This window comes from Chiroxiphia lanceolata, chromosome 5 (assembly GCF_009829145.1).
Source record: "Chiroxiphia lanceolata isolate bChiLan1 chromosome 5, bChiLan1.pri, whole genome shotgun sequence".
NCBI lineage: Eukaryota > Metazoa > Chordata > Aves > Passeriformes > Pipridae > Chiroxiphia > Chiroxiphia lanceolata.
In genome coordinates, this window is record NC_045641.1 from 65,514,972 (window position 1) to 65,537,207 (window position 22,236).

Here is a 22,236-nt window from a genome sequence, read left to right on the forward strand (position 1 = left end):
GATGCAATTTATCAAGGTGAAAGCCATCAAGGGTGAAATTAATTTTAGGAGAAGTCTAATAAAGTTACAACCACATGTTTAGCCAAGCTCAGATGGCCTAATGGCAATAACATAAAACAAAAATGTTCTGTGGCTGAAGAGCTCTGCCATAATTTGAAGAACACCACCAGAGTGGGGAAATCCGAGATGCAGCTCCCACAGCTGCAGGAACTCAGTTATATTACACACGTGACAGGGGAGCACAACTCCCACTGAATCCAACTGTGCTGCATTTTCTTTCCATCTCTGTCTGTGACAGGTCAGATTCTCAACTGATATAAATCAACCAGTTCCACTAAAGTCAGTGACAAGCTGGACTGATTTATGCCAGCTGAATGCTTGGTCTGACCTCTTTCCTGTGCTGCAGTAATTGCATGACCAACTTGTGATGGTTCTTGGAAACCCGTTGCCTCTGTGCCTTCAGCTTCTGGGCACACTGCAGTCATGGGCTCACATTGCTCCTCTGCCCATGGTGGTAATGGAGCAACGTCTTGAAAGGAAAATAGAGGTAATTTGTGGTCCAGGTGTCTCTCAGACCCAAGAGCAGTGGCAGTGGTAGAGGCCATGCTATGGCTCTCTCTAAATCTGAAGAAATAAACAGGACTAGAAATCCTCTACCTGATACTCCCAGACTCAGGGGACTAACTCTAGGCTGTATATCCAGTCTGTAAGTCCTGCCTACATTCCTACTGTCGCTTTGTAAAAAAAAATAAAGATAACCCAGAGCTGTTCAGTTTTAGTGTGGTAAACTTGGTAGGATATGAGCTCCTCATCAAAGAGCAAAGACACTAGAAGAAAGACTAAGTAAACAAACATATAATATACTAACTCTCTCTAAAAGTCTGTTTTCTGCTATTCAGATAAACAAATGGCTGCAAGAAAAGTGAAGCCATCTTTGCCTTTTACAGTTTGCAGCTCCATAAATACAGTGCAGAGCCATTTGTAATGCACAAGCTGTTTTGGGTAATGAATCATTAATTGACAAAGTAAACACAGTATTATTATAAGAATGCTGGAAATGTTTTTGTTCATGTTCAGCATCCTTTGGGAACTTCTTGTACTTTGCTTAAGATTGCATCTCAGCAGGATATTTTTCCCCCCTTAAAAAAAATTGGAAAAGAACAGTCATTTATTTTGAAAGCTACAAACACTTTATAACGTTGCTACTAGAAAGGAGAATGCTGTCCCTTTCCCTTCTTCCCTGTTTCTTTTACATAAGGAGCAAAAAACATCAGTATTAGCACAAAAAATGCAACTGTAATTAATTACATCTGCCTCAGCATGAGTCACTGCTCTTTCTGATGTTTGATGGGATCTAACAACTATTGACATCATACAGGGATGAAGGTGATGCTGAGAGGATTGCACTGTAAATGGGAACACCCAAAGACTGATAATGGGGCACTGTCTACACTTTCAAGGCAGCCATTTCACAGAATCACAAAATGTTCCAAGTTGGAAGGGGCCCATAAAGATCATCGAGTCCAGCTCTTAGCCCTGCACAGGACCATCCCCAAGAGTCACACCATGTGCCTGAGAGTGTCATCCAAATTCTTCTTGAACTCTGCCATTCCTGGTGCTGTGATCACTTCTCTGGGGAGCCTGTTCCAGTGTCCAAACATGGTCTGGGTGAAGAACCTTTATCTAGTATATAACCCGAACCTCCCTGACACAACCTCAGGCCGTTCCCTCAGGTCCTGTCACTGGTCACCATAGAGAAGAGATCAGTGTCTGCCTCTCCTGAGGAAGTTGTAACTGCAATGAGGTCTCCCCTCAGTCTCCTCCTCTCCAGGCTGAACAGACCAAGTGCCCTCAGCCGCTCCTCATACAGGTTCCCCTCAAGTCCCCTCACCATCTTCATTGCCCTCCTTTGGTCACTCTCTAATGGTTTAACGTCTTTCTTATATTGTGGTGCCCAAAACTGCCACAATATTCAATATTCTGCACAGCAGAGCAGGATAATCTCTTCTTGTTACTTGAATCAGTTTTACAGGTAAGAGACAGACACGTTCATCACCAGCCATCTTTGAGTGGTCTATTACTACAAAAATAACTTTATATGTGCAACTAAATCACTTGTAAGAAGAAATAGCCATGATGTGACCAATACATGGACCATGAAAAGCATGACTATATCCTACAGTGGCATTTCTCATGGGCCACATTCATCCTGTTCTCTCCCCCCAGCAGTTCCTCGATGCTCCCTCGCCCGTTACCCAAGGTATGTGTTTGCATATGTATCATGATACACTAAAGCATATCACTGGCTGTCTCTGTTCTTGACACAACCCTCTCCTCTTGCCAAAGAAAGCTTCTGAGCTGTGACATTGAAGGTTATATAGGGAGGCAAGGAAAAACAGAAAGGAAATTAGGTCCAGCAATCTTCCTCAGAATGTGTCACACATTTTTAAGTAATATTTTTTTGTTACAGGAGGTTGTTCAAGTGAAGGGCTGGAAAAAGAGAGAGGGGGGAAGAAAGGGAAGGATGGGTTTGTTTTTGTGTAAGTTCCCTAATCAGTCTTTCTCTTTCAGGTTGCAGAGCAACATTCTTCACAATTGCACCGCAGCATCCAGCTTAAGTCCCAGTTAAGAGCTGGGGAAAAGTCTTCACCAATTTAGCAGGCCTGCACCCTCCCTTTCCAGTAAGGACCAACTCTGGCCTTGCCTTCTCTTTCCTAGGCTGGGAAGAGCCGGCCAATTTTACTGAACAAAAGTTGTTGGCAGGGCAACTAAATCTGTGAGAGCCTTCTAAGTGTACAGAGTCAGAGTGCACATACAGATCAGTTTGCGGATCTGCAAAGCTCCATCATAAGACAGAGCCGCACGAGCACAGCAAGATAGTTTTTTTCACACTAGCCATAGGTGATAAGCAAATGTCAAAACGACCCAAATATGATGGAACTGTCAATGTTTTCCAGTGTACAGAAGGCAGAGAGGAATCAGGACTCAATGGAAGGGTGCTGAGGAGCATTTGCTTCAGCGGTGCACAGGGACCAGCAAAACCACTTCAGTAAGAGCATAGTGGCCATCCTGGATGCTTACCTGGAATTATCCAGTGCCTCTGGACTGAAATTCCTATGTAAAAGACATCTAGACTACCTGTGCCAAACAAAAATCTGGTTTGAAATGCTGCAGTTTCTCACAACGAAAATTCTGGGGTTCGATCTGTGCAAAGCCTGTTTTAAAAAAGAAGAACAAGATGGAAAAATTTCGGGGGCTACCATAAAGTCTTGCTAAAAAATTAAGATGTATGGAGACTCTGGGTTATCAGTTTCTCTCTCTGTTTAATTTTTTCATGTCTCTGAACTAAATCTTTACAGGTAAATATATTATGTCATATTTAATAAAAGATAATTTCTCCTATCAATGAATATCACAACAAATGCTGTCCCTCTTCTGGAAATAATAGACTTTTTTTTTTTTTTAATCCTAAATCCTCAAACACTGAAGATAATTCAGATAAGTCAAAATGAATATTCTTACTGATTCCAAGGCAGGGATAGTTCCCTTGAACTTGAAGGACTACCATATGTATATTTCAAAAAAGTATTACTTAGTAATACCTAAGTGTAAAAGGAGGATCAGGGCTTAATTTTTTTAATACTATGAAATAAAAATTACTTTCTCTAGAATACATTTTCCTTTTCATATGGAAATGTCACAAATGTATTAAAAAAATCCACCCAAAGTTGTTCATATCCTCTTACAAATCATGTTTCATATTTTTAATGTGATAGTCTGATCAGATGCAGTAGTTTAAAAATGACTGTCAAAATTTCCTTTGTTGCAAGATTTTGAGTGTTTACTTCTTTAAGATAAATTGAACTGTTTTGATTTAAAGCACTGTACTTTCAGAGGGAGTGGAATGGATTGCAAAACGTGTTTTTAGAAACAGTTTTGGGGTTTGCAAAAATCTAATTAGAATACCTACAGTGAAAAAAAATGCAGTCCTTTCTTACAATTCATTATGCTCTTATTCATTTTTTGTGAAGGATTTAAAAGTTAAAATTTGTATCTCCATGCCAAAGTTTTAAATTTCAACACCAGTCCAAGTTAAAAATGTATAACTTTAAAAAATATTTAATTTACTGTACGGAAATGTCACAACTAAACTTAAAAACCTAAAGCAATACTAAAGAAAAATTGGATTTAACAAAATAATATCTCTAACTCTGAAACCAGTAAATCACATACTAACTTTCAATTTAGCAAAAATTGCTTTATAATTTTGCTGCTTCTAATAAAAAGAATGCTTTGGAGTTAGGTTAATTTCTATACTGAATAAAAATGTGCAAAAAATAAAGTCATGCTGATTTTTGCAGAACCTCAGTATTTAGCATTATATTCCATAAAAATTGGAGGAATAAACTGTACTGCATAAGCATGGGTGACATTTTACAGGAAGTTTCATGAAAGCTGCTAGTAGTTCAGGCTTTGAAAACATCTTTAGTAAAACTTCAGGGGACAGCCTTGAGCAAACTGGGTTATTATATATAGCATAACCTCCCAATTCTTCATGTTATGTGTCATCAACCAAAGTGTGTATACTATACATCACCCTATTTAATTAAACAGAGCTTTTTTGTGTAAACAAAAAGCATACTGCTTTACCCTGAAGTAAAGTACTCTTCAATAAAACTGCTCTTAGATCTCTTTCAATGTGACTGATTTTTTTTTTTGCTTTCTTACAAATACTTGTATATTGTGGCTAAACGAGCATGTAATTAGCTGTATTATCATAATCTTTTACCAGAGGCCAAAATCTATAGGCTTACTTCATTGCTTAAAATTTGCATAGATTTTGAAGAGATTGCACCCAAACTAGTACCTGAAACCATATTAACTTTATAATCACACTGAAGGCAAACCAGACATAATGTGTGATGCTGAGTTTCTAGGTTGTGCAAAGAGCTGAGTACGCAGTGTCTGTCAAGAAAAGCAGAACTAACATAATTTTTCCATATAAGCACTAGTCACTGAAACTCTTTTAAAGGGCAGGTGTCCCTGCCCCGTGTTTCTCCTGCTGTACAGATACAACGCATTTGTCTCATCCTTTAGTGATATCTGTCTCAGCAGCACATAAAACAATACTACAGATAATGTTTGTTCAGTTTTAATATAGTAAACCTCACAGCTGGGAATAAAATCAGAAATTCAAATCTTTACCAAATCATTGAAAGAGAAGCAAAAGCTATGGAAACAACAGTTGTGTACCCCTGTATCTATTAAAACATATTTAGTCCAAACTACTGCCACCACACTCTCCCTAATAACCTCCTCCTCAAATGCCATAGATTCTTTTCTCTGATGTTTTCTGTCAGACACAACAGAAGGGTTGCACAGAAGACTAAAAACAGTCTATAGAGAAAAAGTAAAATTTGAAAAACAAACTTCAGTGCTAACAAGGGGCAAATTTAAGTTATATTCACATGAGGCTTATAAACAGTACTGTGTGCTCCTCTGTGTAAATGACCAACACACAACACTGTGAACAGTAGATCTGCACAAAAGAAGGTTTCTTTAATGATAACAGGGTTTTAAACTGTTTGTTACTGGTTCTTTGCATTCAGGGTCAATATAGCAGGAACCAAAGAGCTAATGTCCAAAATTTTTTGAGGGCTTATTAGATTTCAGAGTTAACAATTTCAGAAAATGAATAAAGGGTTCACTGTTCACAAAGATGCACTGGCAGTATTTGTTCTTTGCTGAAAGGTTAATACATGTTTGCCTTTCCCTTTGGTTGGTTTTTGGAGTTTTTTGGGGTGTTTTGGTTTGTTTGTTGGGGTTTTTTTTAAATAAAAAAGGTTAAATTTTTCATTAAAAGATTACCTAACAATTTATCTAAACAGTATTAGCAGATATACCACTAATATACAGAAAGCAATTTTAGAAGTACCTTCATTATTTCTTCTTGTGTTAAAAACCAAGAATGTTTCAATAAGAATTTCCTTTGGAGGGCTCCCCATCCATCTCTTGCTTAAGGACATTTAAGACACACACTAAAGAAAAATCTGATTATTGAACCTCTGCAGGGAACCACAGCCTTCCACTCAGACACCATCTGGGGCCCCAGTTTGAGTGGCTCTGTTCACTAGGATGTACCACTGCCATGGAGTCATGCTATTAAAATGTCTCAGCTGACTTACCTTTCACAGGTATTTCCCTTGAGATTGTTAAAGAGGGAATTATTTACTTTCCTTCAAAACCACCACAAGCCAGGAAAGAGTTAAGAGGATGCTTTCTTTTCCTGGAAAAAAAAAAAAATTGTTTGGGATTACTTTTAGTTCAGAAACATTTCCAGTAGATTGGACTCCAAAAATAGGAGGTAGCTGCAACTGGCTTGCTTCTTCCTCTCAGTTTGTCCCTGAACCAGAAAACCTGTAAGCAGTGGCAGTAAAAAGGTATTCAAGCTTTTTGAACAGGTGCTGAGCACAGCACAGCCAAGCTGTGCTAAAGACTCACCAGAAAATTGCCTGTAAAATACAGAGTGAACAATGCACAAGATCCATCTCTCAGACCTACCAGCTCAGACTCTGAGACTCTGCAGATGGTTGAGCAGACTAATAGTGCTGGGCAAGAGGAATTTCATGGAAACTCAGAAACTTCTCTAAATCTGATTAAACTGTGAATAGTAAATATTCTTGCTCCTGACTTCTAAAGAAAGCCTGGGCTAAGATGCTCTACCCCTCCCCTGTCATAAGAAAACTTTTAGGCCTCAATCTGCAGAGTTGCCTAGGAATTATAATATTATATCAGAATACCTCACTGATAAAAGGCACTCTTTGTGCACTAATCAAGAAGCACAGAAATCCACCAAAATAGAGAAGACATTACTTTGCTCCTTGCAGGAAAATTGAAAGAGCTGGGAAGAGAGATGTGCACACTCTGTTGCTCAGTCAGCTAAATAAATTTCTGTAAATAAAATTTCTACCCTGGAATCAGCATTCAGCACTTACAGGAACATAACAATACAAAACAATGGCAAAGACACTCAAATTATTTTACAACCGTAAAAATAATTGTGGAAAGTACCAGATTGGTTAACAATTGGCAACAATAAATTAATGTTATTGTTTTAATTAGTTTCCTTTTCAGTTCATGAGTTGACTTCATAAAGCTGCTACTCTGTGTTGATAGACAAAAATGCTCACTTTCTGCAAAAGCAACATAACATAAAAAGTCTTTCTCCTTTCTCTTAAAAAAGATGGGTTTGTTCATCTAGCTCTAAACCAGCATATTAGTTTAAAAATAACTTAGGAAACTATGTCTTTCTGAATTGTGATTTTGCCAACACAAAGAAATAGCTCATATATTTATCTATCATTACAGCCTGGTTATGGGAACTAGAAAAAGGAATGCAATGATAGGAACATTAACCTTTAACAATGGTTGAGCTATAACCCACTCTTGTTCCAAGACTTCAGTTGCACAATGAGTCTTTTTACGATAGTTTAAAATGTCTTTGCTGATAGCAGTGTTTATAGAATTAGCTTGAGATGACATCTTCTTTTCTATTTCTCAAGGCCCTAGTAAAGCAGGGGAAAGAATGCATAGGGAAAACTAGACAGGAGCAATCTGCACGACTATCAGAGAAACGAGTCCGAGACATTTTGTCAAGATTTCCACTGAGCAAGTCAGGATTCTCTGCCATCTCCTTTCTAAACCCAAACACACTCCAGAGCACTTGGTCCCCCACTGTTGGACTCCTTGGGGCAGATAGCAGCTTACATATTTTTTTTTATCCCTCTTCCCACTGTGCTTTCCCCATTTGGTTCTTCATGAACCTTGCCCTTCACACTTTTATCTCATTTTCTTTCCATACTCTACTAAGAATTGATTGGCCATCTTCATGCTATACACATTCTGTCTACATACTTTATATGTAGAATAACTTGGTAAAAATTGCCTTTTGGCAGCATGCAGGAGAGCTTCCACTAAGAGTTACACAAACAGTACCTTTTACTTTGCTTGACATTTGAAAGAGGGTATAAACTAACCAACTGTGTGAGTTAAACTTCCTATGGTCTTGCAGTGCTTAGTAGTGCATTCAGTATTCAGAACTGTGTTCAAATCATTTGAACACTAAAAAGATGCTGTTTTTTTAAAATTTAAGCCTGAAACAATTCAGAATATTTTTCTGAGTAAACCAGTTCAGCATAATCAATATGAATTTGTAAAAAATCCTTTGATCTCTTTTAAGCAGATACCATGGGGAAAGGGAATGGTGTTATAAGTGTAGCAGAGGTTTGGGAAAGTGACTTTAAAAAGGTAATATATTAATAAGATATGTCTCTTTGGAGATCTTTTTTTCAGGTTAGGGCTCAGTACTGATACATGTAATTCCACTTCTATGTGCAAAACTGTGTGAGAATCAGGCTGTGAGTCTCTAAAGATTTTTCTTCCCCTCCAAGACTATTGGGCAGCAGCAAAATATTTTTTATAAATTGCAACACTCATTGTTGAAGTAACAGTACTTCATTTCCAAAAAGTTGAGTTGTATCCATGTCAGGAGAAACAAAATCCCCCCTTATTGCAATGTGAAATGAAGTTAAACAAAAGAAACTATATCAGTTATGCTAATTAAAATAATTCTTTGCACACATGATCATTTGCATTCAGAAAAATAAAACAAATTTGAACACATCTAAAGATTTCACATTTAGACAGGTCTCATGATTGTACTTACACATGAATGCACATTTGAGGTTAATTGTAAAAGCTTTCTTTTCCTCTTTTAATGCTTCTCAGTCACAAGATTTACCTTGGAAAACCTGACTTGTGCTCAGAGTTAGATAGGATTCATCTATCTAGCATTTGAGTCAACAAAAATGTTGGTTTTCAAATTAGCAATGCAACATTGCCTGCAAAAAAAAAAAAAAAAAAGAAAATCTTTTTTTTTAATTCCTGAAGACAGACCTTCTTTACCTTTACCAGGCTATCAGCACAAAGCTCAGCAAAGGACAGAAGAAATGACACCTACATTTGTTTTGGTTCAGAGCAGTCACGCAGTTTTGAGTTAAATTCCCAGGTCATGCCCATTTGCTGGGTATTAGTTTGATTCTCAGAGTTATTTCACTACACATGGACTAAATTCCTTAGGAGAAAACTGAACATTGTTCCAGATGTGCACCAAATGTACTCCAGCTTCTACCAGGGACACAGGGCCTGGAGGAGATCAGCCCTGCCGACAGCTTCAAATGACATGGATCCCAGAGACTTCCATTAGAGGGGACCAGACCAAATCCAGTCCAATTCCTGCCTCAAAACACACCTAGTGCTGATAATGCAGCATCAATACCATCCATTTTGGCTTGCTCTCTGCTTCTATTGCACCTAAGGGCTTTCCAATTTCAGCAGGCAGACTGGACAGTCTGACAGACACCAGAACTCAGACAGTTGCCACAAGAGCTAAACAATATGCACTGACAGGTGTGTTCTGAGGCTCCTGCATAGAGAGGAATATAATAATGTTCCTGGATTCTAGTAAGTTCTACACCCAATATTAAGTAGAAATTTAAATTTTTAATTTTAAAGATTTTTTTTAATGAAGATCTTTGTCCTTGGTGCAATCCCTGGTTATTTTCACTGTATGTGACCTTCCCTTCAAGCAATTAGTTTTTTATTAGTTAGGAAACAGCACTAGATCAGCGCAGCTTATGCAAGAGCATTTGTATATTGTGCCCTGTGCTCTCTAGTTTTATTGAGACCATCTCAAGACCTCTTCTCTAGCCCATCAGATATTGCTCATCCATTCCATTGGTTTTGCACAGCAAGAGGGGCCTCAGCCACTGACTGATTTGGCAGAGGAAAAACCATCACCGACTGACTCATCCACTCAGAAAACTGAGCTGCTTTCTGCGTAGAATTTTAAGATGTTCTTCCTTCTTAGAAATCAAAACTTTATACAGCACAGCACCAACATGCTGGAGACTTTTCATCTCAGCATCAAGTCTGTAAGAGAAGGGGGTTAATTGCCTTGATTAGAGAAACACTCTGAGTTCTAAGGACATATATTACTGATGGAGAAAGACTATTTACAAGAGCATGAAGTGATAGGACAAGGAGTAGTGGGTTCAAACTGAAAGAGGAGAAATGTAGGTTAGATTTACAGAAGGAATTACTGTTAGAGTGGTGAGGCCCTGGCACAGGTTGCCCAGAGAAGCTGTGCATGCCCCATCCCTGGAAGTATTCAAGGACAGGTTGGATGGGGCTCTGAGCAACCTGGAATAGTGGAAGGTGTCCCTGCCCATGGTAGGGAGGTTAGAACTGGATGATCTTTAATGTTCCTTCCACCCCAAACCATTCTATGATATTACTGACAATCGTAGACTCCTGTCCTTGTTTACAAAATGATGTTATTAGAAAAAAGACAACAACAAACTCTGTATGGTTTACATATATAACACAGAACCTACCTAACATTCTAGGACTAATTTACCGCACTCAGTGTTGCTAATTTGGAGTAGGGATAGATGTTTACAAATCCAGAAAAAAATCACAGTATTTTTGATTTGATCATTAGTTTTGTGACTTTTGCATTCGATAAGCTAGCCAAGAAATTCCAAGCAGAAACACAGGTTCCCTTTAAATGTCACCATGCTTTCACTGGTAATATCTCAAATAAGTTGCATCAAGAACCATAAACTATAAAATCATGTTCTACTTTTACACACCCCAAGGCCTCTAGGATTCATCTGGCAAGGTTTGGAATTTCTCACAAAAAGTCAGCCTTTGAAATAAGCCACATCTCAAGTATTTCTTGATTTTTTGGCATCAAGGGCCATCTCTCTTGATATTGTATCAGATTTTGCCAGGGGACATTTGACTATCTAATCTGTATATTAAGATCCATATTTGATCTCCATTGAAAGTGTGTCTACACTTCCTAATATTACTCTAAAAAAATTCACATAGTTGCAGATTTATAAGCTGTCAAGAAATTCAAGCTGAAATTTGCCCAGTTACCAAGATGATTTCTGCCTGTCAGCCTTTTAAACATAAAGGCTTTTAAGATAAAAATAGACTAAAATTATTCAACATAATAACAATATACATTAACAGAATATAAAACATTATTTTGTCTGAGGTTTCTCCTCCATGCAAATTTGTTTCAACAACTTTTACAAAGAAAAACCTAGCCAGTTTAATATCCTGATGCTTCTTCTCGGGGACACACTGATACAGAACAGTCACCTAAGACAGTTTATCATTTGGCTTATGCATGCTGGAAGGTACTGTGGCATTAGTAAAACATGAAACCACACAAAGCAAAGCAGATTGTACATCAGAATCTCTTCTGCTACTTGGTTTTGGCCATAGTTGTGCTTTATGTCTTCTGCGAGAGAAGTAAATCTGCCATGCTCTTCAACTGGGGCTATTTACTGTGGTAGCAATACATTTTGAGCATAAGCCTGATTCTACATCTCTTTTATAGCAATTTATGTTTTAAATTCTCATGTTTTCCTACCTCATTAATAAAAGAACATGGGATCTCTCTATTGTGTAAAATTATAGATGTAATTCATATACGTAGATATTAAATCCAACTAAGAAAATGTTTAAACTGTTTAAGAAACTGGTACTTTTGAGGATCAAGGCCTTTGAGGTTATAATTTTACTTTAACCTTGATAAACTCAGTTCTTCCAGTACAGTTCACTGTCCTGACCAGTACAGTTCTGGTGCTCAGAAGGACCATGAAAGTTAATGCAAGCTGAAGATCTTGCATCATTTTTTCCCCTCCATCAGTAGCATTCCAGTCCACATCTTCAGGTATAAATTTTGGTCCCATGACATACCAGCTGACTTACAAGGAAAAATATGGCTCTTAAATACATAAAGAAAAATTAAATAACTCAAGATTCCTCCCTTTTTTGTTGTTTCCCATAGTCGCATTTTTCTTGGTGGTTGGACTTTTTCAGTGGAATGTGTCCTGCTGTGGAATATGAACTACCTAGTGACCCCTTGTTCTCCTTGCATTTAACACACTGTGCAGAAATTAATGACATATTCATAACCGTATTGAGCTCTGTTAGTAGTAGCAAAACTGGAAATTCATTTAGTGGTATGTGATTCTTCTCTAACTACGTGGGACAAAAAGAACTCTGCAGTTGCTGGAAATCTTGATTTAAATATTTAAAACCAATAGTTCTGTGTTGATTTTAAGGTTAGCAAGAGCAGTTGCCATCAGCTAAAAACGTTCTTAATAGATCACAAAGTATGTTTTGTCAAACCACAAGATAGGCTGGACAATGCTTAGCAGTATCTTGGATTTAATCACACCTTATATCATTATGCAGGACAACTGTAGTCAAAGGCACTGAAGACCACACTGTAAATTCTTGTCCAACAAATCACCCTGGCAATACTTGTTTTGGTAAACTTCCATGGAACTACTTATATTGACTTTGCAAATTTAAGTAAGAGAGGTTGAGAGTTCATAATTCAGTCCAAAGAGTTTACTTAGCAGCTGGGGGTGAAACATGGCTTTAGAGCTTGATACCTCACAGCCACTGAAAAGGAGCCACTGTCAAAGGGAGCTGGCTCAGGCTGGCATGGCACAGTCTGGTGATCAGTAGTGTATGAAGCTGTCCCTCTGCAGGGCTGTACCAGGAGGAAGGTCCTATACCTTTCAAAGTGGTTCTGGGAACAAAGCCATTTGCTGCTTCTATATGAAGAGTGATGCACACTCCTTGCTAGGACTTTTAACATGTCAGGAGGGAGGCATGTTGTTTTTTAAAGTACAGATTCCTTTTTTTTTTAATTTTACTTTCTAAAAAGTAACAGATGTATCTTAAAGACTAACAGAGATTTTAAAAGAAACAACAAAACAAACCATGTATGAGACAACATCAAGAAAAAGCCTGTGCAGACAAACTTTCTCTTTGAAAAAGCTGTCAATTAAATCAACCATCTGACTTGAGTGCAGTGAATTAGTGGTCTCAGTCAAGCACTTGGAAACAAAGCCACCAGTACAATGGGCTGGATTCTGCCCTAGTAAAGTCAGCTGGAGATTCGTCTGTGATTAAATGGGAGCAGTAGGAGATCTAACTGGACACATTTAAGATGCTTTCTAGCAACTGGCAGGAAAAAAAAGGCAAATAATTAGTAGGTTACAGAGACTTCTGTGCCTGCCTGACAACCGAGCAGCTTTGAGCAGCAGACCCTTCCCACCCTGGTTACCTGAAGTGTCAAGAGCACTGCCCTACTGGCAGAAAAGAGCCCTTGAAGGTGGCTCTTTGAGCATCACTCACCTTGAGCATCACTTCGCTCATGACAGAGATCCATTCCAATTCTGTCCCACCACACACAGGAAGAAACCAAAGTGTAGCCAAAGCTAAGGGTGAGGAAGACAACTGAGCTGGGTCCTACCATCAGGTTCCAGAGTGGCAGATTCATATTGCCAGAGGCCTTTACAGAAAGTTCAAAGAACAAGCACCAAATGTGTGAGATCCTTGTGGGTCAATGAAGATAAACATCTTAAGTTATAAACAGAAGTGTCAACCACCTTATACATTAATGGTGTTGGTTGTTAAATGTGAACTTAAAGTATTTAGCAGGGCTATGATGTATTTTCACCTGTCATTTACCTCTGCAGCACCTTGGTTCACTACCATTTTTAATGCAGCAATTTTCTTTCTGAGCAATCCAACCAGAGATGCTCATAGCATTAAAGGAAGCATTTACAGAAGTTTTCCTCAGTTTCATCATGATTCTCTAGTACTTATACACACCTGTGAAATCTGCTCATTCAATGTAAGGTATGGGTTTAAGACTAGAAAGAGGTAAATTTATGATAGGTTGCCTATATCATCACCAGATGAGGATGCTTATCAAGCACGTACTGCAACACCCAAAATTCCCAAGTGAACATATTCATGCCAGTTACAGTTGAGGTCAGGGTCTGGAAATGCAGAGATATGTGAAAAACAGTAGAGGAAAGAAAATTTTAAGAGAGGTTTGTTGTGAAAAAAGTCTGATAACATAGCTCTAAGTTTTAAATGCAGAACCAACTGAAGTATTTTTCTTCTTGAAAAAAATTTCTCCAATAATCAGTAAATCAGCTAGTCATTTAGGGTAGTCTGACAGTGAAATCAGATTTCCTCTTAGTTTTGCCAATATTTAATTTGCCTCATTTTGAGCTAAGTCAGTCCCTTCTCACCCCTGTGCTGAAGGACACTAACCCACCTCCAAGCATAAATAAACAACCAACCTGAGTTCCTCCTCAGATAGGTCTAAATAAAGGATGTTATGACGTTACAAGATGCTGCTGTGTGAGTCAGGAAAAACCTGAAACAGTAAAGAAGGAGACGTATCATCAATTACACAAGCAGGCAAGCAAATGGAAATTTCCTGGTGCTAAATCTTTCCCCAGTGAAACTCTAAGAGCAAGCCCAGTCTCATAACTGGTGCCAGTCCTAGGGCCAGGTGCTTAGACAAGGCTCCTGTTGTCCTGGCAAAGTCAAAGCCAGCTTTATAAATGTGGTGTATAATATATTGAGCTAAACTGCTAGTTCTCATCTGACCGGAGTCCTACCTCATCACACAGCCCATGATGCAGTCTCACCTTTCCTAGAAGACTGTTTCCAAAGTGAACTGTCAAGTTATTTTATGGGAGGAATCTGCCTGGTGAGCTAAGGTGAAGTGGGGAGAAAACAAAGTTTTAAGCAGCTAAAACACATTCCTGTTTCGCTTTCTTGTTTGCTGTAGATTTGTTTCACCCTGTTTGATCTCAAAACTTCAGACAAGTGCCAGTCACCATACCTGGAAAACCAACAGAGACGTCAAATTGTTTTGTCTTGCACAATTTGTGGGGAGATGGAGAAGGGAGTAACTCTCCTCCCTCGGGAGTTGCACAAACAGCTCAGGTGAATACTGTGTGGTGCCACGAGTCCACACCGGCAGGAGGCCAACATGAATTAATCAGGAGTCTCATAAGCAATAATATAACACCAATTCTTCTCACTTCCTCGCTCAACTGCTGCTCAGGTCCTTTAAAATGTCATTCAAAAAGCATGTACCATCCATCAGGGCATAGGATTTGCAGACTCTTTTGTGTTTCTCTTCTTCAGAAATATCCATCTTACATAAATCAAGCAGAACCAGACTATAAAGTTTCCACTGAACAAGGTAGACTCCTCATTAATACTTTGTTCTTCAGCATTATCTATTGCAGAGAATTGCAAAAACATGTAAAATTGTATTTTTTTTTTAATTTAAAGAGCATCAAGCCAGATTTTTTTTACTGCCTTCAAGATCTTCTTCCCTATAGCCCAAGGATGATTATGTTGGTTTATGCCTTACATTTGTGGAGATAAAAACAGAGACAGAAAAGATGTGATGGTCAAGCAAACCCAACTTTCTAAATCTCTCTATGAGGTCCATAGGCTTTAAAGAACAGGGAGGGGAAAATGTTCATAGGCTCTGAGCCAAGTGTAAGCATTATAATACAAGTTTTCGTGAAGCTTCCTGACATCTCCAGAATAAAAATAAAAAATCAGGGCATATTTAAAAGCCTCATCAGGCAAAATGGCAGTTATGTCTGAAGCTATACCAAAAGGAATTGATGTGCAGTTTCAGTGGATTGGTCAGTACAACCACAGATTTATTAAGTCAGAAGGCTTAGCAGGATTGCCTCACCACATTAAACAAACATCAAACAGGACGAATTTAGCTAGCATACCCACCTGCCAGACTAACCCAGGATCTACGAGAGTGATGAATTTGGCACCATTTCACCTTGGTATTTGCATTAGGATGCTTATCCAGAAAATCAGCTGAGAGAGAATGTTGCTTTTGACAGTGGAAGTTGCACAATCCTTGTGGCATGAGGATGGCTATTTCCACACCATGTTTTGCAAAAGAAACCTTCTCTTCAGTGTAGTTCTTCTGACGTTCTAACATATCCCAAGAGAACATGCTTGACACCCAAGTTTTTGGATTTGCTATCTGTAGACTCCCACATATAATACCCACTACACCCCAGATGTTTTGCTCCTCCTGCTAAGGAAGTAGCAAGCACCCCTCCCCATCACTTCTCCTCCAGCATATTCATACATTCAGTGGCAGAAACCCCAAAACTGTTTGGGCTTTAGAGCTGCCCATAATAAATTCAGATGCAGAGCATCGAGTTTTTCTTTCTCCTCATTATATATAGAGCAAAGTCACTCACAGAAATGAAATCTAGATCCATGTGTGTCTCACAAACAGTATAACCTTCAGGAATGTTTCGACTCTCAGTCTTTGCAAGAGATGTTCTCAGAAAAAGGAGCCATTTCTCAAAATTGTGGAAGCGTAGATTTCATCAGATAAAATGGTTTTCCCATTCAACGTGCAGAAAAGGCCTGAAGTAAAAAAACAAAAGCTTAAGAAAGAGCATAAATAAAATTAACAGGAATTCCTCTAGGCTGAATGTTAGAATAGAGCCAAAACTATTGAAATGCCCGGAACCCAGACAGCGCCTAACTAGTTCACAAGTTCATTCAGGGTAGGGAAAGGGGGAAATGTGGTCAGACACTTCTGTCATTTTGAAGAATTTCTGTGAGACTTTGACAAACAAGATGAATGTTCTCATTCAAATGCACCACCAGTTATTTAACTTACTTCCCCTGAATGTCTGGACTTCAACTGCCTGAAAGATTGAAATATTTTGTCCCACAAGCATTTCTGGTGTATTGATTTATTGGTATTCTGTCCTGAGCCCTCCTCAAAAAAAAGATTCCTGTTCTGAGCATCCACATCTATAAGTAAAACAGGCTGTCAGAGCATGCTTTCTTCAGAGCCCTTACCATCAGGTACTTCTTCAATGCCAGCAGGTTGGTTTACATTGTTCATAGGGGTGTTGATGTTCTTTGAGGAAGTTCTGAACTGTGGCCATTGCTGAACAGCAACCTAAGGAAAACTTCCACTAGGCTGTCTCTCCCCTTTGCTTTCAGCTTGTAAAATCTAAGACATCTGAAAAGAACCTGAGTGTTTTCCTAGCATTAACATGTCATTGACCATCTTTTACCAGCATGAAGACAGTGAAATATAGAAAGAAACAAGCTATATTTCCTATAACTTCTAATAAATGAGGTCTCATTACGATAACACTGAAAACTTCCTAACTTTTCAGGGTTTTAAAATATTTATATTCTAACCTAGTACCAGTTTTACTAATAGAAGGTTCTGACAAATGGCAATTCATGTCCATTTTGCAACACATCCTTCTCTTGGGAAGGACTGTCCTGCACCGATTTAGATTCAGGGCTCGGTTTTAAGTATCAGTCAAATCCTCAGACAAGTGAATTCACTTGGAAATACAGTGACAGAAAAAGTTATACCATTAATCCCCAATGCACTTTTGCAAAGAGCATTACACAGCCAATGATGGGACAGGCTCCCTGGCTTACCATAGCCATGAAGTTGGGCTTGGCACGGCACGGCACACCCTCTGTTTTTAATCTCCACAGAGGAAAGCCAACACCAGCTTTCACATGGGCTTAATGTTGGGAGAGTTCTCTTTTTATAAATGCCCAGAGTCACTTCAGGGTTGGTGCTAAATAAAGCAGGCAGCAAAAACATAAACTACCAGCTGATGTTTTGTTTTGCTGCGTATAGCCACCAGGAAAAGCGAAATATTTAAGAATCCCCAGAGTACAAGTGGAAAAGAGTCTGCAGTATAGCTCTGACTTATTTTGACTATGCAATAAAAAGAAACATTAACCATCCTCAGAGTGCACTTCAGCACTCCTCAGCCAGTAGCTGGGTGACCTGGCATCAATGTCATCTCTGAATATGTTACGATGTTCATAATTTTCCAGGGAACTGAGAGTACAGGAAAAGCTCAGCTGACGTATCCTTCCATTTGCTGAGGAAAGCCACAAGTTTTACGTATTTGCTATAATTCCTGCCTAAATTTAGAAAGAAACATTGCAGTCAAACATTTTCTAGCTTCAGTTGTAATGATAATGGATTAGGTATAAGAAATTACCCTCCTTTCCATGTCACATGTCAGCTACAGCAAACCTGGAGCTCCAGCTTGTCGTGCTGTTTCCAAATAGCAGCTCATCTTCCAGTTCTAGTGGTCTCCTTGCTCTCTGGTTTCATTACTTCACATTTCCTCTCCAACAGACAGCAGGTCAAACTCTCCTCTCATTTCCAGTCACATTAGTCTGCAGTTACTTCATAGATCTCCTTGACATTCTGACTGGCTCCTACCATGTTGACCAAGACAGAAAAGTCCCCTCCTATAAACTATATGGAAACATAAGTTACAGAGAAACAGAGCATTAATTCCAGGTTCTGCTGAGGTCAGTGAGAGTTCTGTCATTGGTTTCAACAAAGACACAATTTGCTCCCCCAGTACTGAATAAGCCCAGTGAAGTCAGTATATATCCATTTGGCAGGAGAACAAACCAATTTCTGCTTCCAGCTACTGCTACACAAACCCTTTTATTTCAATGTTATCACTCCCTAATTCATTCTCAGGAGGTCTCCTACAAGAGATCTTTTAGAAAGCAGTGCTCAGTGATACCTTGTGTTCATAACTAGAAGACAATAATAGTTTCACCTATTTCAGCACCAGATTTACCTACTGTATTTTATGTGAGGAAGGAAAAAGCATTTTAAATAGCCATCCTCTCACCTCCTCTTTTCAGATGTGTTTGCAAATCTAAATAGAAACAGTAATGTATTTAACATACTTCCGTGTTGTATCATTTAAGGCAATGCTGTCAGCAGAATAACATGAGATCTTTATGCCAAAAAATGGGAACTGAAAAAGCTTTAGTGGTATTATATTAATAGTTCTGCAGTTTCTATGTAGAAGATGATATTATCCACAAAGAGTCATTTAATGGAGAAATTTACTCTCTTTCCTGATCAAACCTCCCAAAATTACTGGTTTTAAGTTCCCTACAGTGTTCAGTCCCCAGTCTGAAGCAAGAAATCCATCTGGGCTCTGAAGTTTAACATCATTAGCTATTCTAATAAAACAGTGCTGGGAAAAATATACTAATGAGTAAAATCATTTGGCTAAAAGTAGTCGCTAATTGATTATCCTGTTTCTCTAGAACAGCTCTTGTTCTGTTTGACTGCTGATCTTTTCCTGAAAGGAAATGAACCTTGAAGGAACACTGCAAATTTAACTGTGCCATTTAGTCACTCCTGGCAAAATCTTAATGGCAAATTGCTACTTATACTGAGTTCTCAGTATTAGGAGGCGCCCAGAGCACAGTTTTAAGTGATCTGTTAGTTACACAAATATCTATTTGAATGTGAATTTAGGGGCACTATAACAACAAAACATTTTTTTCTTTTTTATTCTATTGGTGTCACCAGTTACACTGTGATCTGTAACATGTTCCTAAGACCATGATCAGCATAACTAGAGCTCCCTCCTTGACATCACATGCAACACTCAATGCACTTATTTTAAGGAAAGGTAGACTGATTTCTGCAGTGAGGGCAAAACAGATACGTTGAGAAGTGGAAAACTAAGTCATCTACTACATTTGAGGAGCAGTTCAATCTACTCTGTGAAAAATTTGAATCTGGATCTCTCTAGGCTGAAGATATCAAGCCCTGACTTAAGCTTAAGTAGTTCATACAAGCATATTAACTTTAATTCTGTGTATAGAGTAGCGGATATTGAATTCAAAGATGCAATGTTAAGTAAGCTCTGTTCCAAGCATAAGGAGGCACACACCTGTTGAAAAGGCCCAGTAGGTTTTGGTCTTTTCAGTGAAGGGAAATATCAAGTAAAGAGAATAAAGACTTTATTTGAAATCTCCTAATGGAGAAAATGCAAGTTGTATGTGTATTCAGTCGAATTTTATCAAAATCCATATGTTTATGTGTTAAAGGGGAATTCTGAGGAGAAAAGAAAACATTGTAATGTTAGAAAGCAACTGCAAAATTATTAGATCAATAGGCTGTCAAAGTTGATTCAGTCAAAAAAACCCCAGTTCACTGCATGCTACAGTAATTCTGCAGACAAAAGGACAAGATTTGAATTGTAGTTTAGTGCTTTTCTGAGAAAAAAATGCTGTTTCAGCTTGTATTTGATGATGATTAATACCTACCATATATTTGGCAGACTAATCTCGATCATTTTTTCTCCAACAGCTCACAATCACCTCCCTCAGGGATGTGTGTGTCAGCACATTGCCTAATGATAAACTGATAGCTGGATCTGCTGTTAAATAAGATCTGCAACATGACGAAGTGTCCACTTTTTATGTTTATGCATCTGTAAGTGTTACAGGGGGCAGATCTCCAAGTAAGTTCAGAAAAAGGAGGAGCTAAAAAATGCTGTGTGATGAGTTGAAATAAAATGGACACATAGTAGTGAATAATGGAATTAAAGAATGTGGGAGATTTGTCTTCATAAGCTGGTCCTTCCAAGAACTGGAGTGGGAAGGGGGTGGAGATCAGTGAGGACATCGGAAAATTCAACTTCCAAATGTTCTTGGATGCTTCTCAAGGGAAATAAGGAGCTGCAAATAGATGTGAGGACAAATGGCCACAAGTCTACAAGAATTTTTTTCCCCCCTCAGGAAATGATGGAACATTATTTTTGGGCAGCAAGCCAGCAGAACAGTTCTTACCACAGCTAGTTCGAATCAGCTTAGCTATAGGGTTGAATGTAAATGCAGACATCAGAAAAAAAAAGAAAAAGAAAAGATACCACAGTAGACAAGTGCAAGTCAGTGTCTTTTCCTTAATATCCAGTGTTGATACTATGACTGGAAATTCATTTATGATATGCATTTAATCTTATCAGCAATTAACATTTCTGTTTTGAGTGTCCTGAGCTGATGCACCACAACAAGGCAGAAGGAGGCTCATGCCAAGTACACCCAAACAAAGAACTGCCGAGGACACTACAGGGGAACCTCTTTTTTTTTCTGGGAAATCTGCATGAGTGAGTGCCTCTCTGAAATGCCTCAAGATGGTGAAGTTCAGGATCCTGTAAGGAGGAAACAAGGGAAAAAGCAGGACTTCAGATAAGCACACTATTTTCTTCCAGGGTCTGCCTGGGAGAATCCCATGGCAGACAGTCCTGGAGAGAAGAAGGGCCTGGGAGAACTGGGACTAACTCCTCCAACTGCTGTTCTGTCCTGACAAGAGAACAATCATGGATGAACAAGATGTTCCTGATGACCCCAGCATGAAAATAAAACATGCAAGAGGTAGAAGAGGGGACAGGTGACTCAGGAGGAACAAAGAGGCTGTGTTTGAGTGTGAAGGGACGGGGTGAGGAAAGTCAGAGCCCCAAGCTGAAGGGCCAGCAACATGCCCTTGCAGCAAAGAAAGCCAACAATATCCTGGGTTACAATGGGAAGAGTGTTGCCAACATGATTGAGAGAAGTAACCCATGCCCTCCACTGAGCACTGGTGAGGCCACATCTGCAGTGCTGTGCCCAGTTCTGGGCTTCCTCATACAAGAGGGATTGAGTCCATCAAAGCCAATGAAAAAATTGAAGCATCTGTCACACAAAAAGGATGAAAGAACTGGAATTGGTCAGTCTGGAGGAAAAAAAAAAGTCTCAGGAGGATATTACCAATATGGGAGAATCTTACCCAATGGAAGACAGTGAATAAGACAGGTCTGACTCTCATACAGAAAATTCCATTTAAATATAAGAAAAAAGATTTTTACTATAAGAGAAGTCACACACTGGAACAGGTTGCCCAGAGAGGTTGTTGAGCCTCTGTCCTTGAAGATACTCAAAACCCAACTGGAAACAGCCCTGAGCAACATGTTGTAGCTGATCTTACCTTGAACAGACGAGGTGGACTGAACGATCTCCAGAAGTGCCTTCCAACCTGAGCTATTCTGTGGTTCTGTAAATGTTCTTCTGTTCTGTGATTCTGTTGTAGGAACCAAAACATTTTTTTTTCAGTTTTTAAATCCTTATTTACACAGGTACAGCAAAAGAGATACAAATACAGATAAAATAAGCAGGAAATTATGTAGTAAATTAACCAATTTCTTTAAAAAAAAATGGAATGCATTTATATTTAATACTGAAATGAAGCAGCACTAATCTCTGAAGCAAACTTATGTGATTTTCTACTACACAATGAAAATGAAAGAGTAGAGTATTCAAAATTACCAAAACCAAAAAACTTTCAAATATGATTTCTGGAGACTGGTCTAAAACAAATTCTGAAAATTTAAAAAAACCCCAATTACTTCAGAGTGTATTATATAC

General features: G+C 38.7%; 1 long non-coding RNA gene across 1 annotated transcript; it reads right to left on the reverse strand.

The window, feature by feature from the left end:
* Positions 1 to 3,117: 3,117 nt before the first annotated feature.
* On the reverse strand, positions 3,118 to 8,895 carry LOC116787692. Its single transcript, XR_004357394.1, has 3 exons — positions 8,801 to 8,895; positions 6,186 to 6,286; positions 3,118 to 3,215 (listed from the first exon to the last, which is right to left on the reverse strand). It is a non-coding gene; the product is annotated as an uncharacterized LOC116787692 (long non-coding RNA).
* Between the last annotated feature and the right edge of the window lie 13,341 nt (positions 8,896 to 22,236).